The following is a 23,399-nucleotide window of genomic DNA, read 5'->3' as shown; positions in this document are numbered from 1 at the left end:
AATGCTGAGAACCTAGTAATGATTCCTACAGACAAACACCTAGGGATATTTAAAAACAATCAGTGATTTAGCCGATACTGCAATAGTGTGACCCAAGACAAAGATGGAATTTTTACCAACATGGAGGGAAGAATTCTATTTCCCCATGGACCCTAAAGACTAAGTTTGGAAAGAGTGGCAGACAAACAAATACCACTGTCAGTTTATTGATCACCTAATACAGTGCCAAACCCTGTACCTGTGATTCATACGCAGAACCCTGGCCCCTATGACACTGCAATGCAAAGATTATCTTACCTGAGGTTTATATCCTCACTTCAACTGAGGAAACTCATCTGATTCAAAAAGGCTAAACGACTTGCGTAAGCCAGTCACCAACTAAATGGTAGATACTAAGGACTCAATCAAGCTCTTCTGATACTGAGTCCCCAAATCTTTTCACCTTACCACCGTGCCCCCAAAGGTCAGACTTCAGAGAAACTGTCCTCACAATACACAATGGAAGTTAAAGAGTTAAAACCTAGAAAGAACAAACTCTTCTATACTTAACAGTAATGTCCAAGGCTAAAAATCAGATATATAAAATGTTTCTATTTTTGTGAAAAAGATGAAACACATACACACACACACACACACGTATACATATGTGTCACAAAATGCACAAACAGAACCCCTAACTCACAGGAAAAGGATAGGGCTTTAATAATGTCCGTTGTGTTGTGTTTTGATTTTATCTTGGGCAGAGAAGTACGGGAAGAGGTAGTTTACCAAATTTAATAAAGTTATTCCAAGAAAGCTAAATTAAAAGGAATTAAGTAGGGGCACCTGGCTGGCTCGGTTGGTAGAACATGCGACTCTTGAACCCATTGAGTTCAAGCCCAATGTTGGGTGTAGAGATTACTCACAAATAAAGTCTTTAAAAAAAATTAAGTAATGATATGTGTCACAACATGGGTAAACCTTGAAAACAGTATGCTAAGTGAAAGAAACCAGACACAAAAGGCCACATATTGTGATTCCATGCATATAAAATGTATGGAATGGGCAAATACATAGAAACAAAAAGTAGATTTGTAGTTGCCAGAGGACAGGGAGAAGGGGAACTGGGTCTGAGTGTTAATAGGTATGAGGTTTCTTTTGGGGAGTGTTCTGGGTTTCTTTTTGGGACTGATGGAAGTGTTCTGGAATTAGATAGTGGTGATTGTTGTAGAACGTGGTGAATATGCTAAAAACCAATGAATTGTACACTTTAAAACAGTGAATTTTGAGATGTAAGTTATACCCCAATTTTTTAAATTCATCATCAAAAGAAAAAAATCCTATCTAAAGTCTCCTTTAGGGGCGTCTGGATAGCTCAGTCAGTTAAGCATCCGACTTTGGCTCAGGTCATGGTCTCACGGTTTGTGGTTTGAGCCCCACATAGGGCTCTGTATTGAAAGCTCAGAGCCTGGAGCCTGCTTAGGATTCTGTGTCTCCCTCTCTCTGCCCCTCCCCCACCTCAAAAATAAAAATAAACTTTAGGGGCGCCTGGGTGGCGCAGTCGGTTAAGCGTCGGACTTCAGCCAGGTCACGATCTCGCGGTCCGTGAGTTCGAGCCCCGCGTCAGGCTCTGGGCTGATGGCTCGGAGCCTGGAGCCTGTTTCCGATTCTGTGTCTCCCTCTCTCTCTGCCCCTCCCCCGTTCATGCTCTGTCTCTCTCTGTCCCAAAAATAAAAAATAAATAAAAAAAAATAAAAAAATAAAAAAATAAAAAAAAAAACTTTAAAAGTAATAACAATAATTAGGGGTGCCTGGGTGGCTCAGTTGGTTGAGTGTCTGACTCTTGATTTTGGCTCAGGTCCTGATCTCATGGTTCGTGGGATCAAGCCCTACATTGGGCTTTGTGCTGATAGTGTGGGACCTGTTTGGGATTCTCTCTCTCCCTCTCTCTCTGCCTCTCCCCTGCACACGTGCATGCTCTCTCCTCAAAGTAAATAAACTTTTTTTAAAAAAAGGAAAAGAAGATAACGAATGATGAGGCAAGTAGCTAGGTACAGTAATGAAAATGTCAATGAAATAAGGAGTTAGGTCAAAGAATTACAGGTTCCTCACATATTGCGTTCCAAGCTTTACTTGAAACTTCCTGTGAGATGCCACAAATTAAAATAAACACTTTAGCTAATCTGTACGAGTAATTACAAATTTCTTATGACATGCAATCAACATCAGCCTTCCTCCAATATGTATCTAACTCTGTAAATAATGCTTTCCTTTTGAAAACACTCAATACGCCATTATCTATAAACAAATTATGATACCTCAAAGCCACTCCTACTATCATCACAACAACTGTAACAAAGATCCCCTCTCCAGACAGAGTGCTAAAAACTTTCTAGAGATTATCTGATTTCTGTCTATACCAATCCCGAGGGGGAGATATTGTTAACGTCCCCCCTTTCTATCTAAGGAAACTAGGGCTTAAAAATATTCAATCACTTGTCCAAAGTCAAGTCTCTAGTACGCGACAGAGTCTGGATTCAAGCCCATATTGGCTGACTCCATAGGTCTGCTGTGTGCCTTGCCACTGGCCTTCAAGACATGGTTCATGCCCAGCCAGAGAACATGTGAGGCGTTGCTTGTCAGGGAAGCACTTCTACTCACTACTGCAGATTTTTCAAACACATCTCATTCTTCCCTGCACCCTACCCCATCCAAACTAACTACAAGTCAGGGGCTTCCTAATGAAGGAGGACTCAGATCTCCAGTGGATTTTCAATCCAAATGCACTACCACAGGCTTGGGCCCAAACCAGGCTATCCTGTAGCAGTGATCGATAAAGGCAAAGTTTAATTCAGCTTTTTATGTTAATGTATTAATAGATTAATCTTCTGTTGGTAGTGGAGTTGGACTATTCTCACCATTCCTACTAAAATAGATGAGGGATATTATGTATATCCTTCTTCAATAACAAGTTATTTAGAAATAGGTAATGGGGCAATTGAGACCAAGGGATCAATGATCTAGACATCCTAAGAGTAAATACCAGCCAGAAACACAATTCTACTTTAGATTTCAGAGCCACTGCTGGTACAAAGTTTTCCTACCTCACAGTCGAGTCCTTCAGTGGATCATCCAGAATGTATTCATCTCTTAGTGTGTCTGTACAGATCCAGGGGGAAAAGGGAGGAGGGGGGAATGAAAAGATAAAAGCCACTATTATTGAGCACTTACTATGTGCCAGTTACTGCACTAACCATACCCTGATGTCACTGAATCCTCCCAACAGTCTATGAGATGATTATGCCCATTTCACAGATAAGGAGCACTAAGGCTTGGAGAGGCTGGGTAACTTGCATAAAGATATTCAATGGGAGGGTTAGAATTCAAATTCACCTCTGGCTGACTCCTAAGCCCACCCTTTTTCATAACACAATGCTGACTTCAATAATAACATCTGTGTTGGGGAATTCTATCTGCAGATTTCTATATTTCACCTTTAAAAAGATGTCTGGTTCTTTCATCAAAACAAACCATGACAAGGGGGCTGAGACAATCAAAGAATTTTAGAATTAAATAGGACTTTAAAGACCAAGTCTATCCTCCTAAATCTCACAGATAAGGAATCTAATGTCTAGTAAGCTTAGGTGATTGGCCTTAGGTTACTAGGCTGATAAAACTCTATACCAGGACTAATACACAAAGCTCCAGATTAAAACTACTCCCTTCTTTCCTCTTAGCAGGTTGCACTGCCTTTGTTTCTTCTTCATTTCATGAGAAACCACTGTAATTTCTGCTCTACCATCGTTTTGTTGTTGTTAGGCACTAACTCTTCAATAAAACAGGTGACAAAATGGGAGGTGACAAATGGGAGGATCTTCTCTCCAAAATTATGTGAACTATACAAAACATCGATGTGTTTTGTATTCGAAAGAGGTGAGCACCAACTGAAATTGGTGAGTAAATTTACGCAGAATCATGAGAGATCTACTTAAAATGAAAAAATATTTATTTGCCTAGGATAATTATCACGATGAAATAAAGAACAGTCAAAAGGAGGCTCTACTTCTGTAGAAAATGTACAGCCCTGGAAAAACAGCCAAATTTTCTACATCTGTTAGAGTCCTGAAAGTAAGCAGTGGAAGCTACAGATAACAGCCTAACACAATTCATTCTTTATTTATCAAACATTTATAAAGTGTCTAATGTGTGGCTGGCATTTTTTTTTTTTTTTAAGGATGAAAAAGACGTGGTCCTTGTCCTCCAAGATCTTACTGATTATCGGAGGGGAATAGCTCGGTAGTCAGGAGTTGTAAACCTTAGAAGCAAGGGCATGCCCTCTGGGTCCCTATTCAGTCCTCTGGGTACCTCTGCAGCGGTCTCAGATTAAGATGCTCCAAGGGGATCTTTCCCCCAAATATGCGGAGAGGCCCAGCCCAGGGAGCTGGAGGCGTGTCCCCACAAACGACAGCAACAGTCCCAGGACAACCACAAACTAACTCGGGGTTCCCCATAACTCTCACTGCAGCCACCCATACCGTTCCTCTCAACACCTCCCCGACCAAGTCGTTCGCCTCGAAGCCCCCACACCCCGTGGTTACCTCAGGGGGCTCCCGTGGTCCAGACAGACACCCAAGACCCCAGGGGCAGCTCCAAATCTCAATGGTAGAAAGAGGTCTAGGCCGATCGCGGGGGTCTGAGCAAAAACTGTTGGAACCCGACGGACTCTAGGACCCGGGAGGGGGAACGAATAGAGAAGGGGCACAGGAGTGGACAAGCCCTAGGGAGACGGTGTTTACAACGGCCACTTCCGGAGACTGGGCTTCCCTCGCAGACCTTCGCAGACTTTCGCAGGCCTCCCGGCCCCGCCCCAGCCGACCTCTCTCCTCCCGCCTCCCGCGGCCCGAAGCTCCGGGATACGCACTCGGAGAAAGCCGAGCTCGAGTTGGAAGAGCTAAGCCCGCGAAGCTGCGCGGCCGCGCTGGAAGGCGAGCAGGCGCATGCGCCGTTGCTGAGAAGCGGCGCGCCCGTGCCCGCGCGCATTCCCGCGCCGCGCCCGTCCCTCCCGCCGCGAGAACGGCCTGGCCCACGCTCCAATGTGCTGTTCTCAGCGTGAGGTCCCCAGGACTTCAGAATCCCAGTCTTAGAATCCGAGAGCCGACAGACAGTGCATTTTTCTAAGCCTTAAACCCTTTCCGCGTTTACTAAAAAAAAAAAAAAAAATCTTAGGAGGCTGGATCCCCGATTGTGCATTAAACTGCGGATCCTAAGGCCAGTGGAGCCCTTCGGGGTCTGTGGATTGGTGCCAAAGCCTGGCGGAAATTCTCGGGACTCCGCTTCTGCGCAAGTGGCTGGTTTCCCGCTGTTTAGCCTGCTCTCTGCCTGCCAGACGCTTCTTGTTCCCTCCCCCCATCCCCATTGTAGCCCAGCTTGGGGTGGTAAACAGGGCCGGGAAAATACGGGTCAGCGCGCTGATACTGTTGCAGCGCCTTTCATTATAAATATTACGTAACGAGGTACCTTGCAAAAAAAGTCCTTAGAGCCTTAACGTGCTCCCATCTCTTTCCAGTCTTCCTCCAAGCCCCCTAGTGCACGCGCACACACACGCGCCTTCCTCCAGTTGATAATTTATACTTTGGTTTCTTCCGGTCGCTGCTTCACAATCTGCTGCCGCCCCAGGAAGATTGGAAAACCAAACCCTCTTTTGTTCCTTGGCATTTGAAAGCCTGTTCCCCAAAGAACAATGCAATTTGGCGGGGATTTTGATTGAGGATTTTGTCTTCACCACCTCCACCTCCTCCGCACAAAAAGGCGTTTGATACAAAATGAACCTTTAATGCTAAAATTGTGCCATGTTAATTGTAATCAACCTGAAACCAGGTGTAGGGGCCGGCTTTTCCGTGTCTCCTTGGGGAAAGCCAACGGTCATAAATGCAAATATAAATTGAGATTAAAACATCCTTGATTCCTGTAACACTGAAACTTCAATTGGTTTGAGTTTTCACTTAGATTAAAAAAGGAAGCCCGTCCCCCTTCCTATTAATTTTGCCAGAAAGAGGATAATTACTTCAAAGGAAAGAGTTTATGGAAAGGAAAAACGAGCCCGCTCTAACATTTAGAAATGCAGTGGAAAATTACAACAGACTAATGAGATTAGGGCTTGTTTGGCTTCACAAGTTTCAAATATTTATAAGACTTATTTATGTTTTTTAAAAAATCACAAAATTGGGGCTCCTGTGTGGCTCAGTGGGTCGAGGGGCGACTTCAGCTCAGGTCTTGATCTCCCAATTCTTGGGGTCGAGCCCCACCTCCAGCTCTGTGCTGACAGCTCAGAGCCTGGATCCTGCTTTGGATTCTGTGTCTCCCTCTCTCTGCCCCTCTGCCACTCACACTGTGTCTCTCTCAAAAATACAAAAAATAAAACATTAAAAAAAGTTTTTTTAATCACAAAGTTGAATATTGTATGGCAAGGATAAATGGCAAAGGTATTACTGCACTTTTTCAAGCCAAGAATGAAGCCTTGCAATCTTTATTTGTTCATTCAGTATTTATTGAATACAGACTATATACCTACCTTGGAGCTAGGTGATAGAAATACAGGATATTTAACATAAGTACAATGGGAATCAGAACAGGCAAATGTTAATAAACAACCACGAGCACCCCCAAAGGCTTTAAAGAGTACAGTTAGCTTACTCTGGGAAGATGGTTATAGATTCATCAAGCTGAGAAGGAACTGGAAGACATGGAAGCTACACAGGCCAGCACAGGAAACAGCAGGAGTATTTATTTGGAAAACTGGAAGAAGTTCTGTGCGAAGTCTTCAGAGTGGGAGAAGACGGCGGAGTAAGCTAACAGGCTGGAGAAGTAAGCCAACCCCAGATCACAAGGACCTTCTAGGTCATACACTAGTCCCCCTTATCCATGGTTTCTCTTTCCAGGACTTCCATTACCTGAGGTCAAACAAGGTCAGAAAGCAGATCATCCTCCTTCACACATATTCAGAAGATCAGTAGTAGCCTAACTCTATGTCATAATGCCTGCATCCTTCACCTTGCTTCTCTCATCACATTTTTTAATCATCAAAAGAGTAGGGTACAATAAATATTTTTTCCGAGAGACAGAGACCATATTCACATAACTTTTATTACAATGTATTATTATAATTTTTCTTTCATTATTATTGTTGCTAATCTCTTACTATGTCTAATTTTTAATTTAACCTTGTCATAGGTGTGTATGCATAAGAAAAAACATCTGAGAATGCAAGCTGGTGCAGCCACTCTGGAAAACAGTATGGAAGTTCCTCAAAAAACCAAAAATAGAACTACCCTACAACCCAGCAATTGCACTACTAGGCATTTATCCAAGGGATACAGGTGTGCTGTTTCGAAGGAACACATGCCCCTCCCCATGTTCATAGCAGCACTACCAACAATAGCCAAAGTCTGGAAAGAGCCCAAATGTCCATTGATGGATGAATGGATAAAGAAGAGGCGGTGTATATATATACAATGGAGTATTACTCAGCAATCGAAAAGAATGAAATCTTGCTATTTGCAATTACATGGATGGAACTGGAGGGTATTATGCTAAGTGAAATTAGAGAAAGACAAAAATCATATGGCTTCACTCATATCAGGACTTTAAGAGACAAAACAGAGGAACATAAGGGAAGGGAAACAAAAGTAATATAAAAACAGGGAGGGGGACAAAACAGAAGAGACTCACAAATATGGAGAACAAACTGAGGGTTACTGGAGAGGTTGTGGGAGGGGGAATGGGCTACATGGGTGAGGGGCACAAAGGAATCTACTCCTGAAATCACTGTTGCACTATATGCTAACTAATTTGGATGTAAATTTAAAAAAATAAAATTTAAAAAAAAAAACATAGAGTATCTAGGATTCAGTACTATCTCCAGTCTCAGGCATCCATTGGGGGTCTTGGAACATATCCCCCACAGACAAGGGAGGACTACTACTATACTTACTTTATCAAGCAATGAAGCTAACAAAAGGTGTTGAGCAGAAAAGTTATAATAATTACACAATCAGACTGTTTTAAAATATTTGGACGTTTCCTATGTTTTTCTAATAGTTACAAGATTAATTCTCTGCTGTTTCTGTTTGCCTAAGATTACTTACAAAAAGCTGTACATAAGGATGTTCTCAAATTCACTCCCCTTTTAGCCTTAAAAGTCCCGATAATCACCTTGTTCTTTTTACTTTCAAGGTAGTATTCAATTCATCCCCATCACCCCACCAAAACAGCTTCCAAAGTCAATAATGACCTCATTGCTAAATCCCAGACCCCTTGAATTCACTGACACTTTGATCCTCCTCTGATTTTTCGCCAGCATAGGTAAGACTCTTGGTTTCTCCGACTCTCTGACCTTTTTATTGCTTGCTGCTCAGAGAACTGTTATCTCCTTCTTGCCCCTCAAGGTGATAGTTTCTTAGTTTCTGCCCTCAACTTTCACATATCACCACATAAGTGTCCTCGGTGATGTCATCCATCCCTGTGTCCATGTGACATATAATATCATAAACTCAGCTGTGGTTGTGATTTCGTTTTGTTTTGAGAGAAAGAGAGAGAGTACATGAGAGTATGAGCAGGGAAAGGGCAGAGGGCGAGGGAGACCGAGAGTCTTAAGCAGGCTCCATGTTCAGAGTGGAGCCTGACTCAGGGCTCCATCTCATGACCATGGCATCGTGTCCTGAGCCAAAATCAAGAGTTGGATGCTCAACTGACTGAGCCACCCAGGCACCCCTGTGGTTGTGAATTTTTAGCTCTCATCTGAATAATATCTGGAAATATTGAATTCAACATATCTAAACACGATCTTTCTTAAATTCCTCATGGAGCCCCCCCCCCCCAAAACCGCTCCTCTACTTATTTATAAAACTAATCTCTGGGATGCCTGGGTGATTCAGTTGGTTGAGCGTTCAACTTGGGCTCAGGTCATGATCTCACTCTGAGTTCAAGCCCCACATCAGGCTCTGAGCTGACAACTCAGAGCCTGGGGCTTGCTTCAGATTCTGTGTCTCCGTCTCTCTCTGTCCCTCCCTTGCTTACATTCTGTCTGTCTGTCTGTCTCTCTCTGTCTCTCAAAACTAAATAAATATTTTAAAAAAATTTTTTTAACTTATCTCTTAGACACCCCAGTGAAAAAAACTCAGGGGGCACTGAGGTGGCTCAGTCAGTTAAGCGTCCAACTCTTGATTTCAGCTCAGATCATGATCTCACGGATCATGGGATTGAGTGCCCCATCAAGCTCCACACTAACAGTGCTGAGCTTGCTTGGTATTCTCTCTCTCCCTCTCTCTCACTTGCTCTCTCAAAATAAATAAATAAACTTAAAAAAGAAAAAGAAAAAAACTCAAAGAATCTTTCTTCTTTTTCAAGCTCCCAATTCCTACATCTAAGAATCACTAAATCCTACTTCCTTTAACTCTCCTGTCTTGTTTCTATACCTACTACTAAACATCTTCATGTATGCATTTCTTTACTGCTTCATATTCAGACGCTTGCGATCAGAACCTGTGCTGTGGCCCTAATGTAATTCACTCTCCCCACCTTTCTGTGCAAATTCTCAACATTTTTATAAGTTGACAACTCAACACCTACAGCATTTTTAACCTGGTAAATATGAGAAGAAGATCAAAAACTTAAAAAAAAATCAAAAGCAGGCCTAAGGGCACATGTGTACCTTTCTGACACTAGGGGAGTGTTATGAGCTGATTTTATGCATGTGAGCCCCAGGGTTTTTTAAGCACCAGATGAACCGCATCCTTTTGACCCTTCAATAACCTCCCTCAGAAGGTTCAAACACCAGGTGCTTGATTATTATGCTGCTTTGGTATCAATTCTCAGAACTACAAGACCTCACCATAATTGTTTCTCTCAGTGGCTCTGGTCCTTTGTTCCTTCAGTCCCCATTCTGTGTGCTACAACAGAAATGGCCCTTCCAAAGCATTGTCAACCTTAAAAATTAAACAACAGAGGTTATCAAGCAGCAAATGAGTTTATTCAGAAATAGCAGAAGAATTGCAACTTGGAACATGCCAACTATGGTGAATCATAGGCAAGTCCAGTGAACAAAAGGAAGAGAGCATCCTTTTATAGAGGAAAGGAGAAAATTGGGAGGACTTGTTTTGAACAAAAGTTCATTGGTGGAAAATAAGAGTTACATATATAATTATCACATTGTAACTCAGATTATGTTACCCTATCAATCAATTCTTTTAATGGCTCCTCAGTCCTTACTGCATAAAACCCAAACTTGGAGCGCCTGGGTGGCTCAGTCGGTTAAGCGGCCGACTTCGGCTCAGGTCATGATCTCACAGTTCGTGAGTTCGAGCCCCGCGTCGGGCTCTGTGCTGACAGCTCAGAGACCGGAGCCTGCTTCAGATTCTGTGTCTCCCTCTCTCTGGCCCTCCCTCATTCATGCTCTGTCTCTCTCTGTCTCAAAAATAAAATAAACATTAAAAAAAAAAAAAAAACCAAACTTAACTCTTCCCCCTCCCTCATCAATCAAGGGCCCCTAGTCTTGTCCCTACCTGCCTTTCCAGCCTTGCTTTCTCCTTTTAAACAATAAATCCTCCCTTTCATTCACATAGCAATGGAAAACACAAAACATTGGGGGAATAAATGTAGTAAGACATAGACAAGGACTTATAGTAAAAATTTTTAAAAATTTTTAAACTACATTTTTTTAATTTTTTAAGTTATTTTGAGTGGGGAGGGGCAGAGAGAGAGAGAGAGAGAGAATTCCAAGCAGACTCCACACTGTCAGCACATAGCCTGATGCAGAGCTCGATCCCATGAACTGTGAGATCATGACCTGAGGCAAGATCGAGAGCCAGTTGCTTAATCGACTGAGCCACCCAGACACCCCTAAAAGTTTTAAGAATGATTATATGGTCAATTAATCTTCAACAAATGATGTAGGACTACGCAATGGGAAAAAGTCTCTTCAACAAATAGTCCCAGGAAAACTGGACAGCTGCATGCAAAAGAATGAAATTGGACCATGTTCTTATGCCACACACAAAAATAAACTCAAAAGGGATTAAGGACCTAAATGTGAGACCTAAAACCACAAAAATTCTAGATGAAATCACAGACAGTAATTTCTCTGACATCAGCTGTAGCAACATTTTTCTAGATATGTTTCCTGAAGCAAGGGAAACAAACAAAAAAATAAACTATTGGGATTATATCAAAATAACAAACTTCTGCACAGCAAAGGAAATAATCAACTAAAAGACAAACCTACAGAATGGGAGAAATTATTTGCAAACGGCACATTCGAGAAAGGGTTAGTATCCAAAATATATAAAGAACGTATACAACTCAACACCAAAAAAATAATCCAACTAAAAAAATGAGCAAAAGATTTGAACAGACATTTCTCCAAAGACATACAGATGGCCAACAGACACATGAAAAGATGCTCAACATTACTGATCATCAGGGAAATGTGAATCTAAATCACACCTGTCAGAATGACTAAAATCAAAAACACAAGAAACAACAAGTGTTGGCAAGGATGTGGAGAAAAAGGAAAACTCATGCCCTGTATGTAGAAATGCAAACTGGTGTAGCCACTGTGGAAAACAGTATGGAGCTTACTCAAAAAACTAAAAATAGAACTACCATATTACCAGTAATTAGACTACTGGTATTTATCCAAAGTGTACAAAAATGCAAACTCAAAAAGATATATGTTGATTGCAGCACTATTTACAATAGCCAAATTATGGAAGCATCCCACATGTTCATAGAATGGATAAAGATGGTGTGGTATATATACAATGGAATATTACTCATCCAGAAAAAGAAAGAATGAAATCTTGCCATTTGCAAAAACATGGATGGGTCTAGAAAGTATAATGCTAAGCGAAATAAGTCAGAGAAAGACAAATACTGTATGATTTCATTCATACGTAGAATTTACGAAACAAAATAAATAAGCAAAGAAAAAAAAAGAAACAAACCAGAAAGAAGACTCTAAACCATAGAGAACAAACTGATGGTTACCAGACAGGAGGTGGGTAGAGGGATGGGTGAAATAGGTGGGGGGTGATTAAGAGCACACTTCCACAACGAGCACTGAGTTATATATAGAATTGTTGAATCACTATATTGTAAACCTGAAACTAATATAACACTGTATGTTAACTATACTGGAATTAAAAATTTTTTTTAAGTTTTAAGATATATAGGTTAATATAAAAGATTTGAATTCTGACACATTTTTTATTAAATATATGTGTCAAGCACTATGCTAAGTGGTTTCACATTTATCCTCTTTTTTTTCAAAAATGCAAATACCTTTATCATTTGTCCCAATAATACATTGTCACTTAAGAAATTGAGGTGGGGCACCTGGCTGGATCAGTTGGTGGAGCATCTGATCAAGAGATCATGGGTCATGAGTTTAAGCCCCACGTTGGGTGTAGAGATTACTTAAAAAAAAAAAAAAAAAAAAGATGGGGCGCCTGAGTAGTTCAGTTAGTTAAGCATCCGACTTTAGCTCAGGTCATGATCTTGCCATTCACAAGCCCAAGCCCCACATCGGGCTCTGTGCTGACAGCTCAGAGCCGGGAGCCTGCTTCAGATTCTGTGTCTCCCTCTCTCTCTGCCCCTCCCCAGCTTGCACTCTGTCTCTGTCTCTCTCAAATATAAATAAAGGCAAAATAATAATAATAATAATAATAATAAAGAAAGAAATAAAGAGATAACAACACTGTGAGAGAATGTCTGCTTCCCTCTGCCCTTGGCAGCACTACATTTTTTTTTTAATTTTTTTTTTTAAGTTTATTTATTTTTGAGACAGAGAGAGACAGAGCATGAACGGGGGAGGGTCAGAGAGAGAGGGAGACACAGAATCGGAAGCAGGCTCCAGGCTCTGAGCCGTCAGCCCAGAGCCCGATGTGGGGCTCGAACTCACGGACCGCGAGATTGTGACCTGAGCCGAAGTCGGACGCTTAACCGACTGAGCCACCCAGGCGCCCCACTACATTTTTTTTTAATGCTTATTTATTTTTGAGAGAGAGAGACAGAGTGTGAGTCAGGGAGGGGCAGAGAGAGAGAGAGAGAGACACAGAAACTGCAGCAGGCTCCAGGCCCTGAGTTGTCAGCTCAGAGCCCAATGCGGGGCTCGAACTCACAAACCATGAGACCGTGACCTGAGAGGAAGTCAGACACTTAACCAACTGAGCCACCAGGCACCCCAGCACTAGATATTTTTGCAGTGTTGAAACTTTTCCAATCTGATAGGCCAAAGTGATGCATCATTGTTCTAATGTTCTTTTAATTTGCATTTCTCTGATCATTAATGAAGTTCGGTAACATCTAGAAATGCCATTTTAATCTTACATTCCAGGAAGCATGAAACCACTGTTACACCACCATTGTCCAACAGAAATTAGAGCGGAGAATTTGCCAAGCCTAAGAATTCAATTCATTACTTTACAAAGAAGAACTTCGACTTCAGGGAAGTCCTCAAGGAAGATAGTGGAGTAGGAAGAACTACGCTCACCTCTCCATGAATGTAACTACGTAACACTCAAATCAGTATAAACAACTCATAAAATGACCTGAAGACTGGCAGAATAAACTCCACAAGTAAATGTAGAGAAGAGACTACATCCAGGAGGAGAGGAAGGGCAGAGATGTGATGGAGAGCTAAATGGACTCATGAGCTACTCATGGGCAGGATCGCAGAAGCAGAGAAGAGAGAGAAATAGACCCTCACACAGGAGAGCCCACAAGGGGAAGATGAATCCCCATAGCATTTGGCATAACCTTACAAAGAATTTTTTTTTTACCTTACAAAGAATTATTATAAAGCTATAGCCAAGTCTTTATAGGTGAGGTGGCATCCTATAAGAAATATGTTGATAAGTATTGAGCCTTTTTATTATTATTATTCCCAACCAATCTAAGAAGCACAGCTGGGAAGCAGAAATGTTGAAGGGGGTTAGTGAGGGCAATGATGGAAGAAAGCAACTAAAATTGGTATGCAAAACAATGTAAAGTAATTACTTCACCATGAATAGTGATCTTCTTGCAAATTATATGTAATAGGAAAGTGTTTCTCTTCTACTTGCAAATATAGGCAAGCATTCTCTATTTATCCTTAAGTGACATGAATGTACATATCTCTAATCTAATAGTTACTCACACGATAGACTTCCAGAGAAGTAAAGAGAGTATGTGCATTTATCTTGGGTGGGAAGATCTGAAAGAGGTCCAGATTTGTTAACAACCTGCATGTATGCGACTGCCGGACAGAATTTCATCTCCCAAAGCTCACCTTACATTTCTCTGTTGAGGCTCTGAGCTATTGTCCTAGATGAAATAACTCAAATCTAAAGAACCATACTTCCGGGGAGGAGAATGTCTCCCACAGTGAGACCAGTCTCCGTGGTTAGAAGTTAGGCTTTCCGAAAAGGAAAAAGGAGGCACTATGCAGAAGAGAGGTGGATGTGAGGAATAAAGAGACAATTTAGAAACCAAGTGAGTCCATATTGGACCCCCAAGAAGTGTATAACTTACTGAGCATCTTTGTCCCCAAACTCATGAAACCTCACATTTAATGTATGGGTTTTTTATTTAAAGTAAGCTTTAGGGGTGCCTGGGTGGCTCAGTTGTTTAAGCATCCAACTTTTGATTTCGGCTCAGGTCATGATCTTGAGGTTTGTGACTTCAAACCACCCATCAGGCCCTGCGCTGATAGTGCGGAACCTGATTGGGACTCCCTCGCTCCCTGCCTGCCCCCACTCACACACGCTGTTTCTCAAAATAAATAAATAAACTTAAAAAAATAAAGTAAGCTTGGGGCGCCTGGGTGGCTCACTCAGTTAAGCGTCTGACTTGAGCTCAGGTCATGATATCCCAGTTCCTGGGATCAAGCCCCATGTCGGGCTCTGTGCTGACAGCTCAGAGCCTTGAACCTGCTTCAGATTCTGTATCTCCCTCTCTCTCTGCCCCTCCTCCACTCGTGCTTGTGCTCTCTCTCTCTCTCTCTCTCTCTCAAAAAATAAACATTAAAAAAAATATAAAAAATAAATAATATAAAGTAAGCTCTATGCCCAACGTGGGGCTTGAACTCATGACCTGGAGATCTGGAGTTGCATGCTCTACCAAATGAGCACACCCTGCCAAGTGCCCCTAATGTATAGTTTTAACTGTCATGACTCCATTGGAGAAATTAACAACTCTGTAGTTGGAGTTGTTGATGAAGTAAGAACCAGTTCATGAAGGAAAGCTAGGCCTGCCCCTTATTACCCTCTGCTAGTTCTCTAAAGAAGCCCTTGTGGAGAGGTCAGCACTGATGAAGGAGGAATGTGCAGTTAATGAATTCCAGGTTGTGAGCACCCAAAGGAACACAGAAGCGTTGTGGGGGCTTACAGAGAAGCAGTGGTCGGCTCAGAAGCAACCATGAGATAATTCCCTTCCCTTTTAAAAAATATACTTTAGGGGCACCTGGGTGGCGCAGTCAGTTAAGCGTCCGACTTCAGCCAGGTCACGATCTCGCGGTCCGTGAGTTCGAGCCCCGCGTCAGGCTCTGGGCTGATGGCTCGGAGCCTGGAGCCTGTTTCCGATTCTGTGTCTCCCTCTCTCTCTGCCCCTCCCCCGTTCATGCTCTGTCTCTCTCTGTCCCAAAAATAAATAAAACGTTGAAAAAAAAAAATTAAAAAAAATAATAATAAAAAAATAAAAAATATACTTGAGAAAATGTCTCTTAAAGTGGAGTAAAAGTTTGGAAGATACCTATCTATACATATACATATACATACAGATGGATAAATATGTACGTACATCTCTATATGTATATATTCTGAATTTTCTACTCTGTTCAATGGATCTATGTTCCAGTATGACACTGTTTTAAGTATTGTAACTTTGTAGTACATTTTTGAACTGCTAGATCATCTCCTCACTTTCCAAAATTTTATTCGTTATTCTATGCACTTATTAATTTAGATTTGTTAAAAATATTTATCGAACACTTGCTAGATATTGCAGATTCTGGGGATATAAAAGCAAGCAGTATACCCAAAACTCTCTGCTCTCATGGAGCTTACATTTTAGTGAGGGGACACAGGTGAAAAGTGAAACCAACATGATCCCTGCCCACGTGTCACACCCTCATGACACCAAGCATGCTTTCTTGCTTATATATTAAATAAGACTTACACCAAGCAAAAGTAATTCACCTATTTGTCCAGAAAATACCTATTCCTAGAAGATAATGCTGTGAACTAAACAGTTTATTTATCGGGACTAACAGCTTTCTTATAATTTGCCTCAAGACATTCCTCCACACTGTGCCCAACAATCCAGCCACACTAGTAAGTTCCTTGCTAGCAAAACCCACCTTTAAAAATCTTTCTAGAAAAGATTCTTCCTTAATTTCTTCACTGTAAGGCACTACAGAGGTGAGTTTAGGCAATAGCTTTGATCCTTAAATAAGAAAAACTAGACACTAAGAACTTTTGGCATGAGTTCAAAAATCTTTTTAAAAATGCTTTAGGGGCGCCTGGGTGGCTCAGCGGGTTGAGTGGTTGAGCGTGTGGCCTCAGCTCAAGTCATGACCTCGCGGTTGATGAGTTCAAGCCCCACATGCGACTTGCTGCTGTAGGCACAGAATCTGCTTCAGATCCTCTGTCTCCCTCTCTCTGCCCCTCCCCTGCTAATGCTCTCTCTCTCTCTCTCTCAAAAATAAGTAAACATTAAAAAATAAAATAAAACACAAATAAATAAATAAATAAAGTAATAAGACACAAATTTGAAGGTTTAGGTATTCTTTAAATTATTATATGGGTGGAAAACAAAAAGTAAAATTAGAATCTGCATTTTTTTTCTGTAAAACAGCCTATTCTGGCTCGGATAAACAAGAGTTATTTTTCAGTCCTAAAATATTCAGTTAATTCTCTAGATTTTTGGCATGCTTCTGAATCATTTTGATAAGAAGTTTAAAAAAAAAAAGTTAAGTTCCTAATAACATTATTACCTATTGTTGTGTGTTTCCTATTTATTATGTGTACCACTATTTCTTGTCTTTGAATAAAATGGCTCACATTTGTATCTTATCACCTCTGACAACTCTTCTTGATTTCGTTCCATATTCACGTCCCCAATTCAAAACAACTGTTAAGCTTTCTTGTAAATCAAAACTTTGAGTTTGCTCGAATAGCAACCAATTCAAGGCAAAGGCTCATTCCCTCAACTTATGCAAGAAAGTAGAAACAACTAGGCTTTTTTTGATATTCTCCAAATTTTAATTAACTTAAAACATTATTATGATAACTCTTTATGGAATTGAGGATAAAAATAAAATTATTGGTATTTTTCAATGACTGTGAACTTCTTCTGCACCAGTTATCAGTTTAATATTTTTGCTGTGCTCTACATCTGTACTTTGTTGCCCTGATTTGTGATTCCAGTACTGGACCCTCCAATCACTTCTCCTTTGCCAGCAGATGAGATGTTATGATTGATCAGCAGAGGGCAATGGAGTGACACTGCATGGCCACAGCAGCAGGAAGACACTTTTCCTTTGGGCTCTCAACTTCCATTATTATTCTTGAACACAGGAAACCAATACAGGCACTCCAGCTGTACCTTCAGCCTGTGCTCTCTTCTTAAAGCTCCTTTGACAAGGTCCAGCCCACCTACATCCTCTGGCAAAAGCTAGATACTTCTACAGACTGACTCAGTCTGCCAATACTCTCCAGCAATGGTAGATCACCTCTACAGACCCCTGTGGCAAGTTTCTTCACCCCTAGCAGCTTGTGTGGCTGTGCAAGTGGTAGTCATGTCCCCTTTGAAGAGGTCTGAATCTCAGCCTTCGGGGGAGTGAGCGGAGAGCGGAAGGAGGCTCTTTCCTTAGTCATTAGGTTCCCGTATCACTCCTTTTCCTTCAGCCTAGAGGTAGTAGCTACATTTTTGTACCTGCTGTTCTGGATCCCTTAGAGTCTTCTCTTATCTCTACCCCTTCCTAGTTAATAATTCCTTTTTTTTAAGTGATAATTTTTTTATATTAATTTTCCCTGTTCAAAAAAACTGATGTGGTTTCTGTCTCCTGACCGGTCACTGACTGACATATCTTAGAAATATATTTTTGGGGGCGCCTGGGTGGCGCAGTCAGTTAAGCGTCCGACTTCAGCCAGGTCACGATCTCGCGGTCCGTGAGTTCGAGCCCCGCGTCAGGCTCTGGGCTGATGGCTCAGAGCCTGGAGCCTGTTTCCGATTCTGTGTCTCCCTCTCTCTGCCCCTCCCCCGTTCCTGCTCTGTCTGTCTCTCTCAGTCCCCCAAAAAAAAAAACAAAAAAAAAAAAAAAAAAAAAAAACGTTAAAAAAAAAAGAAATATATTTTTGTTCATGTCCAAGAATTGCTACAGTAATTGTCTCCAAAAAGATTTCATTTCTAGGCTATTAACTTCCCATGCCTTTGTCAATCAGGGACCATCATAATACACTTTGTGGTACAAATCGAAAAGCCTTGGAGTCTCCTTCCTGTTCATAATATGTTTCTATTCAAAAGATAATCATTGATTATATCCTTCTATATTAATTTTCTGTTACACCTCAAGAAAGACTTCTACTGCCTTCTAGTCCCACGTTAACTTCATCTTGAGGAAGAGACTTCAGAGAAATACAGCCTTTGAGGCTTGTTGAAAAGGATCTGATCAGTTACTGTAAACAACAAGCATGACAGCAAAAATCTAGAGTGTTATTTCTTAGAACCACATCTCTACTAAAGAAATTTAAGTCACCGTAAATTACTGGAAAACTGTACTAACCAGAAACGACAACATCAGGAGGAGACAGCTACAACGTAAGACTTTCAGATTGATAAGATGACTGCATGAAGTACATCACTTCCAGAGAAGGCTCATGAAATCAAATCTGGATGACTGGAAGTACAGACTGCCTTGCTTCCATCAGCAAGCTTGTGTTTGTCATTTACCAAGCCATTTTATTTCCTCTTGGTTGCTTTAAGGTTTGGGATTATTAATTAACTATGATATCTATTAAATCCCTATGCTCAGTAATGCTTCTTGCATTCCTAGTCACTTCTTGGTAAAAGTCTAACGCTTGGCTACATTTTCCTTGTGATTTGGTTAAAACACAAAACCAAATCAACTTTTGAATTCATATTTGCTTTCCTTAGGGTGCCATTCATTTTCCTTTTATACTGGTTCCTTGTAATAAATTAATTTCCTGGGTAATTGAGTTCAATCACAGTGACTTTTTAAACATTTTTTTAAATTTTGTAAATGCTTATTTATTTTTGAGAGAGAGCACAAGTGGGGGTGGGGGCAGAGGAAGCAGGAGACACACAATCCAAAGTAAGCTCCAGGATCTGAGCTCTGAGCTGTCAGCACAGAGCCTGTTGCAGGGCTCGAACTCATGAACTTCAAGATCATGACCTGAGCTAAAGTCTGATGCTTAACTGACTGAGCCACCCAAGCGCCACACAGAGTGACAGAGTGACATTTTTTAGGGTAACACAATAGGCCAGGCAGCCAGAAATCCCTTATCATATTCCCCTCCAAAGAAACAATACTTGGGGACTGTGTAATAAATAATTTGGCTAGCTTTTGGCCTCAATTCCTAGGAGATAATCTCTAAACCCTTATAATTTCCTGAGTGATATAGGTGTGATGGTGGACCCCCGGTGAGGTGACTCAGATGGGGGTGGCCATGACAGAAAGACCGACCATGTGCTTACAGCATTAGGGTTTTGAGTCATGTGACATCATCTTGACTTCTGGGAAAGAAAGGAAGCCTAGAGATTGAGTTCAACCACACAGGCAATGATTCAATCAATCATGCCTATGTCATAAAACTTCAATAGTAATTCTGGACACTGAAGGTCAGATAAAGTTCCCTGGTTAGTTCTCTGAGTATTTTCACACTTAGTTGCCGGGAGGGCAACACATCCCTGAGAATGATGGAAGCTTCATATCTGGAACTCTCTCGGGCTTCACCCTCTGCATTTCTTCTTTTGGCTGGTTCTCATTTGTAGCCTTTTGCTATAATAAAACTGCAATCATTAGTGTAACAATTTTAGTGAGTTCCGTGAGTCTCTTTAGTAAATTCTCAAACCTGAAGGTGGCCATGGGACCTTCTCAATTTGTAGCCAACTGGTCAGAAGAGAGAGTCACCCTGGAGACCCCCACATTTGTGGCTGGTATCTGGAGTGAAGGCAGCATGTGAAGAGCTGTGCTCTCAAAATTTGCATTTTGACAAACTCACTGTAGGAAGCTTTTGTAGAAGCTAGCCTTTGCAACCAATAGAAATAGAGCTTGGAGAAGATTCAGAAAGAGATGGAGTATATTCCAAGACTGTTTCACTTTTATAGATCTTACGCAAAAGGCACACTACTGTACTTCACCACAAGATCTTTTACTTTAGAGCTACCTAGCTATCTCTTTATTACAAATATCATTTCTCGACACCAGCGACACTTATGTAATATTGCAACGCCATCATATGTAATATGTAATATTGCAACGCCATACAGTAATCATCATCAAGAACATATCATTGGTTGGCCCCTTGCAATTGGTATTAAATTTGTGGCACAAAAACTGACTGCTAGCAACAGAATGGACAGAGATATGTTATCTTGGTTAATTGACAGGATAAGCCTGTCATCTTTCAGGATAAGCCTTGGTATCACCCAGCATTTATTTTAGCCCACAAATTTCCCTTCCCAGAACAACAACAAAAAATTACCTAGGGGCTCCTGGGTGGCTGAGTCAGCTGAGTGTCCGACTTCGACTCAGGTCATGATCTCACAGCTCGTGAGTTCGAGCCCCGCGTCAGACTCTGTTCTGACAGCTCAGAGCCTGGAGCCTGCTTCAGATTCTGTGCCTCCCTCTCTCTCTGCCCCAACCCACTCGCATTCTGTCTCTGTCTCTCTCAAAATTAAATAAACACTAAAAAAAATTTTTTTTAATTACCTAAATAATTTAATTCAACAAGGAGGGAAACATATCTGTGATTTGAGTTAAAAAACCTTAAAAACTGGGGGGCACCTGGGTAGTTCAGTCAGTTAAGCGGCCGACTTCGGCTCAGGTCATGATCTCGTGGTCCGTGAGTTCGAGCCCCGTGTCAGGCTCTGTGCTGACAGCTCAGAGCCTGGAGCCTGCTTCGAATTCTGTTTCCTTCTCTCTCTGCCCCTCCCCTGCTCACATTCTGTCTCTCTCAAAAATAAACATTTTAAAATTTTTTAAAAAAACTTAAAAACTGAAGGGTTTTTTTTTTTTTTTGGACTGCCTTTTTCTATATCCAAACTTTTCATCTTATGCTTTGCAAAAGGCCTGAAAGATAGGACTAATCCTACATGCTAGGGTTCAGAAAATAGTAAAACTAAATAATGTGTCCAAGGCCATGGAACTTCTCCCCTAAGAATTTCATGAGATTAGACAGATGATAGCTCAAAACATAGAGTCATTAGACATAATACTCTTTTCCTGAAGGAGACTGTGTGCTCTGTAAGGGAAATAATATTGTTCTTATATTTTTGCAGATTTCTCCAGGGCCCTTTATATCACGAGAAAGATCTGAAAAACAAATATAGATAACATGAAATCAAATAATTTGTCTAATGCCTAAATATCTGGTTCTGTGGTCTCTTTGTAGTTGAAATGGAATCTATTTTCTTAATTTAGTTAGGATATGTTTACCCAAATTAGATTAACATCTGTTCGTGTTGCAATGTACAAGTGCAGAACTCCAGAATCTTAAATGCTGCTGTTCAGTCACTGTGCGTCCTGATGACCTTCTACCAAGAACAAGAAAAGTCAGGACTTGTAGAGATTGGAACAACTCCCATCAGAAAATACACTTGGGGTGCCTGGGTGGCTTCGTTGGTTAGGCGTCTGACTCTTGATTTAAGCTTAGGTCCTGATTTTGCGGTTTGTGAGTTCAAGCCCCGCATCGGGCTCTGCGCTGATGGTATGGAGCCTGCTTGGGACTCTCTCTCTCCCTCTCTCTTTGCCCCCCTACCTGCCTGCACTCTCTCTCTCTCTCTCTCAAAATAAATAAACTTAAAAAGAAAAAAAGAAAATACACTCAACCACAACATATCAAACATGTCATATATCAACATATCAAACATGTCATATATCTGGTTTGATGATATCCCCAAATGACAAGGTTCTTCCCGATTAGCCTGAAGAATGATAAAAGGGGAAACTGGGAATTCAAACTGACATAATTCTCAAGTCCCTGTGTTAACTAATAACAAAGCAATATATTAGCTGCTGGCTGGGGAACATAATGCGAGGGGACGAAAATGCTTATTTATCAAAACAGCTAGCCCATCAAGACTCACTTCAACATTCTTGATTCACTGAGGCCACTAATCCAAAACTCTTATTTCATAAACTTTGCTCTTTCCCAACGAGTTCTTCACCTTGAAAGACCAGTCTAAATCAGCTAGCCCAGGCCCTAAGTCTCTTTACCTTTCCCTAGTTTCCTCATTTTGAGGCACTCCTTAGATTCAGTCATTACGATGTTCTCCCTTAAACAAAAGTAAACTAAGCTGACTTTTTTTGATCAACAGGTTTTGCGTGTGCATGTGTGCGTGTGTGTGTGTGTGTGTGTGTTAGAGGAGGTCAACACTTGATACTGGCAATAAACAAGAAAGCAAAAAAAATATATTTCACGACAGATAGGCATAAGTGCTATGAAAAAGAAAAAAAAAGCCAAGGAAAGGAAATGCATGTGGGTCGTGGGCAGATGTGGTTGTTCCAACTTTAGATGAGATGATCAAGGAAGTCCTCCCTGAATGGATGCCATTTGATCAAAGACCTGTAGGTGGTGAGAGAGCAAGCATGCAGCTATTTAAGGAGAGAGCATTCCAGAAAGAAGGAATAGCAATTGCAAAGAATATAAAGCAGAGGCTTACCTGGCATGTTGAAGAAGTAAGAAGAAAGCCAGTATGGCTAAAGAGAGTAAATAGAGAGCTGAGATATGAGGAATAATAGAAGGGAAATAAGACCTTTTCTTTAAATGAGATGGGAAACTATTCAGGGGAACTTTAGAATCCATTTATCAAAGAATCACATGAAATGTATAGATTACTTAGGGGATAACTGACATTTTTACAATATTGAGTCTTCTCATCCAAGAATATGTCATATCTCTCCATTTATTCTAGACTTTCTTTTATGTACTTCAGTAAACCTTAATAGCTCTTGTCCTATGAATCTTTGAAATTCTTATTAAGTTTATTACTAGGTTTTAAGGGTTTATTTTTGTTTGGTGTGGATTTTTCTTTTTTTTATTAGAAAAAAATTTTTTAATGTTTTTGTTTATTTTTGAAGGAGAGACAGAGCATGAGCGGGGGAGGAGCAGAGAGAGAGGGAGACAGAATTTGAAGCAGGTTCC

The 23,399-nt window shown here is 41.0% G+C and overlaps 1 protein-coding gene across 8 annotated transcripts in view; it reads right to left on the bottom strand.

Annotated features, from left to right (window-relative positions):
- Positions 1–5,515, bottom strand: part of CCDC171 (coiled-coil domain containing 171) — a 302,971-nt gene extending 297,456 nt beyond the window's left edge. For 4 of the 8 annotated variants that reach the window (XM_042913067.1, XM_042913074.1, XM_042913073.1 and 1 more), the window contains exons 1-2: positions 4,901–4,985; positions 3,084–3,138 (exon numbers count right to left, since the gene is read on the bottom strand). The gene's annotated coding sequence lies outside the window, so the exon portion shown is untranslated. Of the gene's footprint in view, positions 1–3,083; positions 3,139–4,577; positions 4,874–4,900; positions 4,986–5,496 lie in introns of those variants that run through there. The other 4 variants (XM_042913069.1, XM_042913068.1, XM_042913071.1 and 1 more) reach the window with 4 other exon arrangements.
- Positions 5,516–23,399: the final 17,884 nt, after the last annotated feature.

The sequence above is a fragment of the Panthera leo genome, chromosome D4, assembly GCF_018350215.1.
Source record: "Panthera leo isolate Ple1 chromosome D4, P.leo_Ple1_pat1.1, whole genome shotgun sequence".
Taxonomy (NCBI): Eukaryota; Metazoa; Chordata; class Mammalia; order Carnivora; family Felidae; genus Panthera; species Panthera leo.
This window is presented reverse-complemented; position numbering and strand designations above follow the sequence as displayed.